At 40.6% G+C, this 15,545-nt stretch overlaps 2 pseudogenes; both read right to left on the minus strand.

The window, feature by feature from the left end:
• LOC119582191 overlaps positions 1-15,545 on the minus strand; it is a 119,012-nt pseudogene that overhangs the window by 58,990 nt on the left and 44,477 nt on the right.
• The window catches only part of LOC119582224, a 40,613-nt pseudogene that overhangs the window by 17,293 nt on the left and 7,775 nt on the right, over positions 1-15,545 (minus strand).

The raw sequence follows: 15,545 nt of genomic DNA on the forward strand, positions 1-15,545 counted from the left end.
AAAGTACCCTTTTTAAAAAAAAGGGTAAGCGATTTTATGGTGAGAGTCCACGCGTCAAGCAGAGCATACCGTGTATGATGATGATATACTAATAATATTCATATACTATAAAGTGAATGTCACTGTAGTTCAATGGAAAGGCAGCATTGGTTTGCAGTTCTGTATCTAATTCTAAACAGCCGGCAGAACTGCAAAGAAGAGCAGAAGAAGAAGAAGAAGAAGAAGAGAAGAAGAAGAAAAAAAGCACTGGAAATATTTTCTCATAAGCTTTGAAAAAAAAAAAGAAAAAAAAAATAAAAAGGGAAAATATCTGTCAAAACAAGTGTTTTAGACTAATGGTCTACTGTAACAACTAGGATAATCTTTTATGACATATGTAAATATATATACAACATATTTTATGTATTTTATATACACATACACATATATATAAATTTTATATATCTATAGCCTATCTATCTATCTATATTCTCATATATATGATGCATATATATAACATATACATAAATATCCACATAAAATATGAAAATATTATATATATATAAAAATATTAATATATTATATATTATATATATAATATAATATATACATATATACACATTTTATATTAGATAATATATATATATATATATATATATAATATATATATATATATATATAATATATACATACATACATACATACATACATACATACATACATACATACAATACATACATACATACATACTTTACATCCCTACACCACACAACACACACACACACACACACAACACATTAAATATTTACACATACATACATGTTGCGAGTAGAAAAAACGAGGGAAGTACAAAAAAACACACGAATATGCTGAAAGGCCTTTTCCCTTCGTTGTTCACTCGCAATCTGTTTAACATGAATTCCACACATACATACATATAAATATGAAATCTAATTAATATTATTTTATATAATAAATAAAAATATGTATGTATGTATGAAATGTATATATATATATATGTATGCTGTATATATGTGTGTGTGTGTGTGTGTGCGTGTGTGTGTGGGGTGTGTGTGTGTGTGTGTGTGTTGTGCACACAGACACACACATACACACACACATGTAATATCTGTATCTTTATATCTATCTATCTATATGTATATATATAGGCATATATATACATATATATGTGTATGCATATATATATAAAACATATATATTTTATATAATTATATACATGTGTGTATATGTGTATACATGTTATATATGTGTATATATATGTATAGGGTGGGTGCTTCACCTGCAAGGTGATGTTGAAGCAATGGTGTGGTAGCCTAGATATGTTAAGTGCTTGCATGTTTTCTCGCTTGCAACTTCCCCCACTAGCTAGCTCAGTGTGAAAAAGGAAGCATTTTTTTGCATAAGCCTTCCCCTGCCAGGTCACACCCTCTCCATCATCAAGACTTCTGCAGTGCCCCCTCAGGGCCACCAGGGTAACTGAGCACCTTGGGGTTCCAGGCTAAACTGTGGGGGATCTCGGAGCAGCAGGAGGCACAGAGGTACGGAGCTATGGCCCACCAGCGTGTGGACACGCCCTGGCTCCATACCAACCCCTGCCTCTACCCAAACCCAGGGGTAATGGGGCGGCTCGGGGGAGGTGGGCTTGCTAGTCCTCCTCCCCCCAGAAAGTGGGTCCCGCTGGGAGGGCAAATGTAGGGGCACAGGATTGGAACAAGAGTTACTCGCCCCACCTGCGCCCCGGCTGGTGGCCAACCCACCATGAAGCTTGTGGGGCAAACCCCTCGGGAACCCAGTCGGATGGGTGGTCCGACAGCCTGCGACCCCCTTTATTTGGGCAGTGTTTGGCGGGGCGGCAGAGGTGGCTTTGAAACCCGGAGTGACCACCGAGACTTAACCTCAGGCGTGCTTTCTGGGAAGGTACTTGGAACATTCGGTTCTTGCGGAAGGATGAGCGGTTACCTCTGTTATGCGGGAATTGAAGCAACTGGGAGTTGAGGTGGGTGCTCTCTCAGAGGTGAAAGGCCCTGGTACGGCACGATCCGTGTGGGTGGGTACACCTAGTATTGGTTTGGCCGCAGTGATGGTCATCACCTCCAAGGTGTAGCCATAGCCATCTCCAGCTGATTTCAGCCCTCAGTAGTTAAAGGTGAACCGTTGATGAGCGTATCATGGCACTGGGGACTGAAGCATGCTTTTGGCTTTATGTCTCTTATTGCTGTATACGCCCCTACTGATGTATGTAAAATTGATGAGATTTTTCGCATTGTTCTGGGCGACTTCAATGCGGTATACCCAAAGCTGTGACCGAGCTGGCTATGAGATGCCTGTCTGCCCCCATGGGTCAGGAGCTGATCTCAGCAGCGACAATAGCCTCCTTCTATGGGGCTTTGCTAGGTCCCAGAAAAAGAGGATCTCTGGCTCCTGGTGCCAGCGTTCCAAACCGCATTGCTGGGCATGGTACAGCAATACGGGTACAGTGGCCAAGGAGATGCCCAATATTCTTGTTAGCACGCGATGAAGGACCCTCCAGAACTGCAGGGGTTCTGGAGCGTGAGTTCTGTGGCAATGACCATTGGCTGGTTGTGGCTATCCTGTGGGTCCACTTCAAAACTCCCATCCCTCCAGTGGCCACCCAAAGGTAATTCACCTGGACACACTAAGGGAGGAGGAGTGTGGCCGTGGGTTTACCATGGCAGTCTCGGACCGATTCACAGAACTTGACAACCTGATGGACCCATTTTACTCTGTGGGAGCTCTTCAAGTGCGTAAACACTCGAAAGCAACTCAGGAGTCCATTGGCGAGGGCAAGGCAGAATTCCATCTCCCTGGAGACATTAGAGGCCACTGAAGGCGTGTCAAAAGGGCTCGGCTGAAGGGTAATGAAGTCTTGCATCGCTCCTTGGTTTGGACACTGCTGAGAAGGGAAAAGGGAAAACCAGTTCATCAGGAATCTTGCTGAGGAGGTTGAAGGCCATTTCTTGGTATTGACTTTGCCCTGCTACCAAGCCCTGAGAAAACTGAACTCTAAGCTCTCCTCACAGATGACTGAAAGTCCGATAAAGCGGATGGACGGATCATCTCAGATCATTTTTGGGGGTTTGTGAACATTGGGTGAGTTTTTTTGAGCAGCTTTTCCCGGGTTTAGACCCTCCAACAGTTAGCTTGGATTGCAAGCTATATCACAGTGCCTGTGCCGGACCCACCCATCAGTGAGGAAACTCCTACCCTAACAGAGGTTAGGATGGCAATTTCCAAGCTAAGAGTGGAAAGCTGTTTGGCATATGTGATATCCCTGCTGAACTGCTAAAAGGGTGGGGGGTAACCTATGGCTCGGGGCCTGCATGCAGTCCTGACTGCATCTGACAGTCTGTTACCATTCCCCCTGACCCGCTGAGGGGTGTGGTCAAACCCTCTCTGGAAGGGGAAAGGGGATCATTGGGGTTGTAGCAAAATACCCTGGCATTACACTGCCCAGCACACCAGGCAAGGTTCTCGCCCAATCTTCTGAAACGGATCCACAACCACCTACTGAGGCATCAGAGACTGGGGCAGTCTGGATTTACTCCTGGCAAGTCCACAATAGACTGTATACTAGCGCTTCGAGTAATTGTGGAACGCTGTCGTGAGTTTGGTTGTGGATTGCTTGCAACCTACATCAAACTCAAGAGGCGTTTGACTCGGTGCATTGCGAAACGCTATGGGAGATCCAGCCCAAAACAGATTATTGGCCTAATAGGAAACCTTTTATACTGGTACTGAAAGTGCTGTAAAGTGTGGTGGGGTCTGTTGAACTTCTTCCCCGGTTAATTTAGGGGTGAGGCAGGCTGTGTCCCTTGCACCAACACTTTTCAACACCTGTAAGAACTGGATAAAAGGGCAGAGCTACTAACCAAAGTCAGTGTGGAGCAACACTGGGCAATATCAAGGTCTCAAACCTTGACTTTGCCAAAGATGTTGCTATCCTATCTGAGTCCCTTTGGGAAACACTGGCGGTGGCTCTTGATGCATTTAACAATGAGGCGAAGCCATTAGGCCTAGAGGTCTCCTGAACCAAAAACCAAGATTCAGGACTTGGGGCCTGTTAGGGGAACCATTCAGTCGATCAATACTTGGCCGAGGATGTTGAAGTTACAGAGAGTTTTACATATCTTGGTAGCGCAGTCTGGTATCTCTGGGCTGTCAGACCAAGAGGTCAATAGACAGATTGGTCTGGCAATAGGAGCCATGAACTCGATCAACAAGAGCATTTGGAGATGTCAGTACCTATGCAGAAGGACCAAGCTGCTTGTCTTCAAGGCCTTGATACTGCCAGTTTTGCTCTATGGAAGCAAAACCTGGACGCTATCCAAAAGTCTTGGAGTCTTTTTCTTGATGCCTTTTGTAACAAGTCCCTTCGCCAGATCATGGGGTACAACCGGCGGTTACACCCTGACTGGCATGGACCCCGTTACTTGCATAATCTGGGATTGCCAACTCAGGCTATATTGGTCACCTAGCTCGTTTTCCCTGTGGACGAAACCCCGCCCATCAGGGTTTTCTCTCTGCGAGACAAACCTGGTGGAGGAGGGCCCGTGGGATGACCCAGGAGATCATGGCTTGGGCAGCTTGGCGAGACCTGTCTCGAGGAATTAGAGATGGGCTGTGGGCCTGCCTGGAAACTTGCCTCAAGGGATCCTCGTGGCTGGAAGTGAAGGGTGGATGCACCCGTCGGCGTTACCTCCTTGATGATGATGATGATGATATTTATATAAGAATGTGTGTATATGTGTATATATATGTATTTATATACATGTAATTGTTTTTATATATGTATACATATTTACATATATATGTATATGTGTATATATATATGTATGTTTATACATTATATATATTATATACATTATATATACCATGTATATATGTATGATAATTTTTCACGATACCTTCACATAACTCATCATGATTATGGTATTGATGAATGCTTCTCACCCTCTAGTACACATATATAGGAATTATTCAGCGGAAAGTCTCTAGACCCTTACATTCTTAGCCACAGTAGCAGGGAGGGCATGAAAGGTACTAGGGAAATTCCAGGGTAAACTAGTAATAATATAATAACATAATATAATTCTCACTGTACTACTGAACGCAGGGGTTGCAAGCAGCCGCCCCAACTCCTACATCAAGAAATAAGAATCCTCCCCGAATTCACTTTCAATATAGAGTGCAGGATAGACTTGGCACGGGGCTCCATGTGTTAGTCATATGCTCTACCATGCCCTGAATACATGGAGGATTTTTGTGGGGTATGTGTAAAATTTCATACACACTGACTTCATATCTTTTCTCTTTAGTTTTTACTTCTTTTTCTCAGCTGTTTTAACTGTTCATAAAGATTAAAATTTGCACTTATTTTTTTTTTTTTTTTATTTTTTTTACTTTTTGCATTTGCATACACTCTCCCATTACTTTTCCTTTTTTTCACATATTTTCACCAGCACCTGAAAATACATATACAAATGTGCATGAGGGAAGGTTGAGGGAAGATCAATTAAGCTATGCAGCAAACCTGTCCCTCCAACCTCTTTCAAGCCCCAAGTTTAAAGTGGAAGAACATACATATTACTGTAACCAGGTTCCCTTGGAGTACTACAGCTACATTCACTTTCATGGCTTAACTTTGGTAGAAATGACTGTCAGTTTAATATTAAAAGCATAAAATACATTGGGTGAATAAAATTCTATTTCATGGTATATTCAAGACACCCTGGTAATTACACTTTGTATAGTCTATATCCCTTGGATCTACATTATTTCTTTTTTTCTTATATATCTCTATTAGTTTTTTTTTTTTTTTTTTGTGCATCTTAAAATGTAGTACTTCTTTACTGGTGAGAGATCAGCACCTGTGAATAATAGATCTATATTAGGGTTGTTTATTTTGATTCTTTTCAGAGCTTCCATCAACTGTGTTCTGTGAGAATGGAATCTTGGACATTGTAGTATTGTGTGTTCTGTTTTCTTCTTGATAATGGCACCATGATGGGTCATTTACTATTTTTACTTTGTGTAGGTGCTGGTTCAATCTTGTATGTGTTGTTTTGAGTCTGGTTATACAAATACCTGTTTTTCTGCTTTTTGATCTTGTCCATGGTTGGGTTCTGTATTTTTCAGAATGTAGCCTTTTGTGTTTAGGATTGTATTTAAATGTGTTTTCCATTTTCTTAGATTTTAAAATTTTGATTTGTTCTATTGTGTGTGTGTGTGTGTGTGTGTGTAGTGAGTGGAGTGAGTGAGTGAGTGAGTAGTGAGTGATGATGAGTGAGTGTGAGTGGTGAGTGAGTGAGTGAGTGAGTGAGTGAGTGAGTGAGAGTGTGTGAGTGTGAGTGTGAGTGTGAGTGTGAGTGTGAGTGTGAGTGTGTGTGTGTGTGTGTGTGTGGTGTGTGTGTGTGTGTGTGTGTGCGTGTGTGCGTGTGGGTACGCATGCACGTCCTCATGTATCGTTATGGGATTAGTTATGTTATGCGTCTTTTTTGCCGCTTGATCAGCTATTCCATTACCTCTTATGTTTTTGTGTGATGGTATCCACTGTCTTGTTAGTATTTGTTTTTGGTTTGTATGTGTATATATCATTGCCTGTATTTCAAATATAATTTGTTTATAGTTTTTAGGTTTTAAGTTTGATATTAGTTGTAAGGCTGACTTCGAATCTGAAAATATTACTGATGTTACTAATCTGTTCTGGATATAGGTAATTCCTTGTTTTATTGCAAAAAGTTCTGCCTCTATTATTTCTGTTTCATCAGGTAATTTCCATTTTATTGTTATATTTTTGTCTTGGATATATATGGCTGCTGAGGTTGAGTTTGTGCTTAATTTTGAGCCATCTGTGAATATTTTTTTATAATTTAAACATCTCGTGTTTTCCATCTTTAAAAATTGACTCTTAATTATTTGTTCTGGGACATATTTTGTTAGATCGTCTATGAAGTTAGTTTCTACGTTTTTTGTAATATCAAACCATGGTGGAATAGGGGTTATGTTTGGTATTGTTTTTGTTTTTATTGTTATTTGTAACTCTTTGCAAGTTTCTATTACTTTTTGTACTAGGCCTCTCTTATCTTTTTGGGGGTTATATTCTTCTACATTCATTTGGTTATTCTCTTGTTTTTCTAGTATTTTCATCATTTGCATACACTCCAATTCTTTTTGTTTGTATTTGATGGGCATTTTATTTGTGAGAGTGTATAATGCTAATATTGGGGTGGTGTTTATGCAGCCTGTACCTATTTTTAAAGCATCATTTTGTATAATTTATATTTTTTTCATTTCTGTGTTACTGGCTGTACCGAAGATTGAGATACCATATTCTATTTTGGGTTTTGTGTAAATATCGTAGAATTTCATTATTGATTCTCAATTTGCTCCCCATGTTGTTGAATGGTTAATGGTTAATGGTTAAAAGCAAGATAAATGTGCTGCTAGACATCTAAGGTCATGTAGCACTATAGTTAATGTTAGGGAAGGGTGGTTGAGTTAGTGATTAGTTGTCTAAGCTGGGCAAAGGAATTGGTGAGTGAAAGGGTTAGAGTCGGGTGTGGTAAGGAGTTAGATTAGATGGAGGATATGTATGCGTTTGAGGAAAGAGAATAGGTTGTTGAAACAGAAAGTGTGGGATTCTGTAAGGATGTCTGATAGGTTGGGAGGTCGGTGAAGGGAGGATAGGTGGGGAAAAGCAGAGGTAAGTATGGACGAGACATAAAGGGAATGTGGGGAAGAGACAAAATGATAATTGGGGATTGGTATTGGAGGATGTGTAAGAAAGGTCTCTTGAAGGCATACAATAGATGGGTTATAAGAGGAAAGGATATGACAAAGGTCAGGTCTGTGGGAGCGGAAACCGCAAATATTCCAATGAAGGATAGTTATACTTTAGTGATATAGATTGTAGTACGTTTTGGAGATTTTGAGGGGGAAGCAGCTAGAGGGTGGGATAAGGACCGAGAGGTCTGAGAATGGAGAGGTGTGGGAGTTGGTGTTCTACTAGGAGGGGTATTAGGAGACAGAGGGTCTGTGGAAGGGGATACTTGTGACATAAGGGATTCACGTGTGTATCAAGGAGGGAGTGAAAGGGATAGAGGGGATGGTGGGAGGGTTACATAAGGGATTCACGTGTGTATCCAGGAGGGAATGGAAGGGATAGAGGGGATGGTGGGAGGGTTAATGTGGGCGGGGTTGGGGTCGGGGGGGATGGCTGTGTTGGGAGGGGTTAGGAGGATAGGGTGTAGGGGGGATATCGTTAGGAGGAGGATGGATATCACCAGTTACTTGGAGTGTGAAAGGAGCAGGAGTTGTAAGATTTGGAGGTTGAGTGTCAGTTTTCATTAAGTAATCTTGAATATTTTCAATAGTTTCTTCTGAGGAGTTGGTTGGGGAGTTTTGGGGGATAAAGGATTTCTTGTGTGGGGGGGGAAGAGAGGATTGGTGTCTCAAGCGTAGGGGCAAAGGAAGGTGGAGGTGTTTGTGTTCTGTCTGTTACGGGTAGTGCGAGGAGGGAGAGGGGAAGGTGTTGGGGTTGTAGTGGTGATTGGAGTATCTGTAGTAGAGATTGGAGTGTCTGGGTTTAGGATGGCAAAAGAGTTTGACTGGGGAAGGTAGGAGGTAGAAGAGGGGGAGTTAGATGTAGGGGGGGTGGGCTTAGGAGAATTGGTAGAATGAGCAGTATTACTGGAGTAAGGAGTAAGAGAGAAACCACGTCGACGTGCTTCCTGTCTGGCTTCACGTAGTGTGAGTCCAAGTTTGAATCTGAGAGTTGCTACCTCAGACTCAAATTTGTAGGTGGGACAGCCCCTATAAAATACATTATGGGATCCGCCACAGTTGGCATATGTGCGTGATTGTGCAGAGCAGTTAGATCGGGTATGGCCAGGTTGAGCACATAGTGGGCATCTGGCTGTGGAACGGCAATGTTTGGCTGGATGTCCTAGACGCCAACAATTTTGGCACTGACATGGAGGAGGTTGGTATGGACGAACAGGGAGGGATTCTCCTCCTATGTAGACGTTAAAGGGAAGGTCATGTCTACGGAAGGTAATTTTGGCTATGTTAGTGGGTTTCTTTCGATGACCTCTGGGGGGAATAGAGTAGCATTGTACTGATGTTGCATCATAGTCTGTGAGACAGGCAAGTAGGTCTTCTCCACAGTCTGACCAATCTTTGTCATAGATTGGGCAATTTGCTGGGGAGATTGAAACTGTTCTGGTGCAAGTATTGAGAGTTGGATGGGGTTCTGCAAGGATGGGGTTACCATATAGGTCAGTTAGTTTTGTTAATGCTATAGCTTGGTTTTCGGATGTTACTGTGACAAGACGGGAGCGGTCGGGTCGGCTACGGAAAGAGACTTTACCTACTTGTTTTTGGAGACATTGTTGGAAGAAGGGTGTTGTCAGAGTAGGGAGCTGTGGGAGGGATCACGAAAATCGTCCCATTTGGCTGCGCTAAAGAGAGTATTCAAGATTGTTGTAGAGATAGGGGTAGTAGAAGGGCGGGGGCGTGACGAAGATGGAGTAGTGTTGAGGTGGGTAGTGTTATGGAGAGGTGGGCAATAAGGCTGTAAGGTATTAATAAGGGAGGATGGGGTGGTTGATGTTGGAGGTTGTGGGGATAGAGGTGTTGAAGTTGAGCATGTTGAAGTTGAGTGGAAATGTTCCTTAAGGGTTGATTGTTGGCTACTGTACTAGCAGGCATTGATGAGGGGGTAGTTATTGCAGTGTTCGGAGCCGTGGTCAAAGGAGAGCCTGGGGTCAGGGAATCGGGTGGGTTTACATCACTGGGGCTATTTGATAAAGGGGCAAGCCTCATTGCCCCTAATAGTGGAGATATGTTTTCATTACTGGCCATGGTAAGCCTGGGTTATGTTGGGGATAAAAACAGTCCACCCCTCAGGTCCCCTTGAGGGGTAAAGGGCTAGGTAACTAAATCAGGGGAATACCGTGCCCATGGCTCCCTCAGGCTGTTCAGGACTGGCACAAAGTCAGCCTTTCATCCTTTCAGCACGGCTCTCACACCTTAGGAGGTGGATAGCAGAAAGGTTTGGTGAAGGGACAGAAACGAAAAGAGGGAAGGAAAAAAAGACCATGCAAAATTAGTTGAGTCGAGGGCTGAGTCCCAAGGTTGGGGAGTTCCCCATCATTTGGTCCCAGTCTCCGCCTCCTAAGCCCCCCCACGACAACAACGGGCAAGGGATTGGGGGGGCCATGTTGTTGAAGATATTTTTTTCATCAAATTTATTCTATTTGAGCAATTTATCTTTAGATTATTAATGTGTTTTTTCCAAGTTAACTTTGGAGCATCAAATTCTAGACCAAGAATTGTGTGGTTAGTTGTGAATTTAAGTACTTTGTTATCTATTTGTATCATTGGTATTTGTCTCATTTTGTTTTTTGTAAAACACGAGTTTCCTTTTTGTCAGATTTATTGTTAATTCCCATTTGTTTGCCCATTCTATTATTTGTTTTAACCCTAATTCAAGTTTATTTTGGCCTCTGCTAGATTATTATTAATTGCTATAATTGTAATGTCATCTGCGAATGTTACTTTTTAAAAATCATCCGTTAGGGTTAAATCCGTTGTCATTATGTTTAATAATAATGGACTTAGAGGTGGTCCTTGTGGATGCCCCTTGTTATGTTTTCTTCTGATGATTTTTTATTGCCTATGACTATTTGGTAGGTTCTGTATTTTTAGGAAGTCCATGATCCACTTGAGCGGAGCACCTGTAATTCCAAGTTTTGCTGCTTTTATTATTATTGCTTCATGATTTATTGAGTCGAAAACTTTTTCCAGATCTAGGCATGCTATTAGAACATATTTTTTTTCTGCAAAGCTTTTTCCAGATCTAGGCATGCTATTAGAGCATAATTTTTTTCGGCAAAGCTTTTTCCCCAGATCTAGGCATGCTATTAAGAAAATTTTTTTTCTGCAAACGCTTTGTTGATTTGATAGTCTATTATTTGTAGAGCGTCTATGGTCGGCTGTTTGGTCGAATCCTGTTAGGTTTCGTTTATTTTTTTGTTAATTTATAACCAACAATTAAATTTTAGTCTATTTGTTATGATAATTAATTTCCCAATACATGTATTCTACTAATGTATATTGAAAGATTTTTATCTGAGGGGCCCTTTAGCTGGTCTTATTATTGGTTACTAATGATTTCTCTAGTTCCTTCGGATATTCTCCTTTTTAGCCAGTAGATGTTAAGCAATGATAACATTTTTTTCGAATACTTTTTGGGACATTTTTAAAAAATATTCAATGGAATTTCATCAAGTCCAAGGCTTCTCCTTTATTTAATTTTTCTATTACTGAATTATTCCCTTTTAAAATTAGATTTTTCTTATTCTTTCTATACTTGTTTTTTCTGTCAATTCTTTATTTATGTTTTGTTAAAAATCTTTTTGCTTTTTTTATTGTTTTTTTAAATTTTTCTTTTAGCAAATTGAGGTTTTGTTCTGTATCTTTTAAATTTACTTATCATTAATGGTTTAAGAAATTTTATTTTTTCCTGCTATTTTTTTATGAAATTTCCCAAAACTTTCAGGGTGGTGTGGGTTTAAAATCGAGTGAAAATACAGTAGTTTCCCAGCTATTCTTTTTCTGATTCTATAAAGGTTCTTGCTTTAATTTGTATTTTTTAAAATTCAATTCATGTTTGTGTCATTGGAATTTTCCTCCATTTATTGTGATTTACATTTCAGATTCCACCAGGGTTTACTTGGTTTATTTTTATTGACTTTATTATCAAATTTAAAATATTTTTTACCAGTGTTTTTTATTCGGTCCATGATTTCTTGTATTGAAAAAAAGGCCCTTGATGTCTTTGTTATCTAATTCTTCTGAAGTACCTCCATCCTTCTTACTGAAGCTCCATTTCTTTTCTATAGTTTGGGTTTCATTTATGTGCTGCTGTCTTTTATTATTATTGGAAAATGGTCACTGCCTGAATTTGTGTTTGTTTTTATTTCAAAATGGTTTTAATTCTGGAGATCCTATCACTAAATCTATAGCAGTTCCTTTCCCTGTTTTTGGGTCTCTTCTGGTGATTAGTCCCGTGGGGGTATTAACATCAGATTGTTTTGAGTAATCAAGTTAAAAAATTTATTCCGTTTTATTTGCAGTTTTTGTTTTTATGTGTGGGTTCCATGACGGTGGTGAGCATTAAAATCTCCTATTATTAATTTGGGTTTGTCTAATTGTTCTATGTAATGTTCTAATTCTAGTTGTTCTGTTTGGTTGCAAGGGTTGTAAATTAAAATTAAATTTAGCCATTTATTCTTGTAGCTAATTTTTATAGCTATTTTTTCTATTTTATTATTTTGTCTCTCATTGAGGTTTTTTTCTTGTATACTGTTATGCATACAAATGCAAGATCTCCTCCCTTTTGCTCTGTTCTATCTTTTCTTTCTATTGTTTAGTTGTTTATCTTAAAATTGTAATTTTAGTTAACCAAGTTTCACAGATTGTGAATACTTTTGGATTTTCTTTATTCATTAAATGGTCAATTTCTGTCTTTTATTTAAGATGGACCTGGCATTCCAGAGTATTAATTTATCAATATATACATTCCATGATTTCTTTTATGATTGGAATTGCATCTGTTATAGTCTCAGATATGATTATGATTATGGATTTCTCAGATTTTTAAGTTTGATGCTATGCTTGATATTAGTTTAATGATTCTTTTTACAATTTCTATCCATGAAGGCTTATTTTCATCAGTCTATATTCTTTCTGGTGTTGAAGTTAGAGGCATTGGAAGTGACCAAGTTATTGGGGAATTATTAGTTCTTTGTTTTTCATATTATGTTCGTGTGGAGATTTTGTTCTTTTGTTTTTCAAGTTTTGATGTCACTGATGGGTTTGATGTGTTTGGTTCTTTTTGGTTGCGTTGTTTTTTGTTTTGTGAGCGTTTTCTGAGCTGGTGTTATGTTGTGTGTTGTGTTAAAGTTTGAGCAAATGTTTGTGTTACCTTGGGTTTGTTTGTTATATGTTGTTTGTGTTGTCCTCTGTTGTTGGTAGTATTACTGAGTTTGTGTTGTGTACCTCTGCTGTTGTTAGTATGTATTTTTGTTGAGTGTTTTTTTTTTTTTGTTTGTTTTTCAAGTTGTCGGGTTTAACTGGTGTAGAAGTTTCTTAACTTCTTGGTTGTTTGGTGTTGTGTTTTTTTGTTATTTCTTGTGCTTTATGTGTGTCTGACATGTCCTGTCGTATGCTGGGTGGTTACTATTATAGAAAAAACAATATGAGGGATTTGAACAGTCTTTAAATTTGTGACCATCTGATTGCAATTCATCATCATCATCAAGGGGCTAATGCTAACGGGGGCTCATCCACCCTTCGCTTCCAGCCACGAGGATCCCTCGAGGCGAGTCTCCAGGCAAGCCCACTGCCCATCTCTAATTCCCTGCGACAAGTCTCGTTGAGCTGCCCAAGCCATGATCTCCTGGGTCGTCCGACAGGCCTCCTCCACCCAGGGTTGTCTCACAGAGGGACAACCTGATGGGCAGGGTCGTCCATCAGGGAACCCAAGCTAGGTGACCATATAGCCTGAGTTGGCAATCCCAGATTATGCAAGTATCAGGTCCCATGCCAGTCTCACGGTGTAACTGCCGGTTGGACACATGGTCCTGCCAACTGTACCCCATGATCCGGCGAAGGGACTTGTTACAAAAGGCATCAAGACAAGACTCCAAGACACTAAATAGCGTCCAGGTTTTGCTTCCATAGAGCAAAACTAGCAGCATCAAGGCCTTGAAGACATGCAGCTTGGTCCTTCTGCATAGGTACCGACATCTCCAAATGCTCTTGTTGATCGTTTCATGGCTCCTGTTGCCAGAACCAATCCTCTACTGACCTTTTGGTCTGACACACACAGAGATATGGACTATGCTACCAAGTATGTAAAACTCTCTGTAACTTCAACGTCCTTGCCACAAGCATGGATCGACTGAACGGGTTCCCCAAACAGGCCCCCAAAGTCCTGATCTTGGTCTTGGTTCAGGAGACCTCTAAGGCCTAAGATAGGATAGCAACATGTCTGCAAAGTCAAGGTCTGAGACCTTGATATTGCCTAGTGTTGCTCCACACTAACTTTGGCTAGTAGCTCTGCCCATTCTCCAGTCCTTACAGGTGTTGAAAAGTGTTGGTGGCAAGGATACAGCCTTGCCTCTCCCCTGAATTAACAGGGAAGAAGTTCAACAGACTCCCACTACACTTGACAGCACTTTCAGTACCAGTATTAAAGGCTTCCTATTAGGCCAATAACCTGTGTCGGAAATCCCGAGTCTCAGGATCTACCATAGCGATTCCCAATGCACCGATGGTCAAATGCTTCTTAAGTTGATGTAGGTTGCAAGCAACCTATGACCAGACTCACAATTACTCAAAGCGCTAGCATACGTTCTATCGTGGACTTGTCAGGAGTAAATCCAGACTGCTCGCGGTCTCTGATGCCTCAGTAGTGGTGCAGATCTGTTCAGAAGAATGTGGGTGAGAACCTTGCCTGGTATGCTGAGCAGTGTGATGCCACGTAGTTGCTACAATCCCAATGATCCCCTTTCCCCTTCCAGAGAGGGATGACCAGCCCACTCAGCAGGTCAGGGGGAATGGTACCAGACTGCCAGATTGGCAGTAGGACTGTATGCAGACCCCGAGCCATAGGTTCACCCCCAGCCTTTAGCAGTTCAGCAGGGATATCACATATGCCAGCAGCTTTCCCACTCTACAGCTTGGAAATCACCATCCTAACCTCTGTTAGGGTAGGAGTTTCCTCACTGATGGGTGGATCCGCACAGGCACATGTGACATCGCTTGCATCCAAGCTAACTGTTGGAGGATCTACCTGGTATAGCTGCTCAAAATACTCAGCCCAACGTTCACAACCCCAACATGAACTGTGATGATCCATCCATCTCTGATTGCAATTAACTACATCTTAATTGTTTTTGCATGAAATATACCATGACCATACATAAGGATATGAAACATTTTGGAATGGGAAATGTGTATTGAAAAACTTGATATGCAGTATGGCCTATGGACTTCTTTGGAGGGTAGTGGACCTTTGAATGTTATTTTTAGGGCTCTAGTGGGTAGCCTTTATTTTCCCCTTCTGATGTTTGGGTTAGATTTATTTATTCTATTGATCTCTATTATCTGAGTGTCTGATTCCCAAATTATTCTATTTTTTTTTTTGAATTTCTTTTATTTCATTTCTGTTTCCACTGGGGAGATAGTGGCCATAGGAGCACCCTAGGTTTCTGCTAGAGGCTGGTTGTTTTATTGGACTTCCCAGTCTCCAAGATGGTTTATTTCATTCAAAGGTCCTATCTTTTTTATGTCAATCACTTCAAATCTAATAGCTTTGCCATCTCTAGGATTCTCCCGAGTTTTCTATGATGTATTTTGGAATATTTGATTATTAAGGGCATCTGTTAGTTTTATTGGATGTTAAAGTTTGATGGATTGATTTGCTTGTATATTATTAGTACTACATTTTTTAAGAT

This window comes from Penaeus monodon, chromosome 2 (genome assembly GCF_015228065.2).
Source record: "Penaeus monodon isolate SGIC_2016 chromosome 2, NSTDA_Pmon_1, whole genome shotgun sequence".
NCBI lineage: Eukaryota > Metazoa > Arthropoda > Malacostraca > Decapoda > Penaeidae > Penaeus > Penaeus monodon.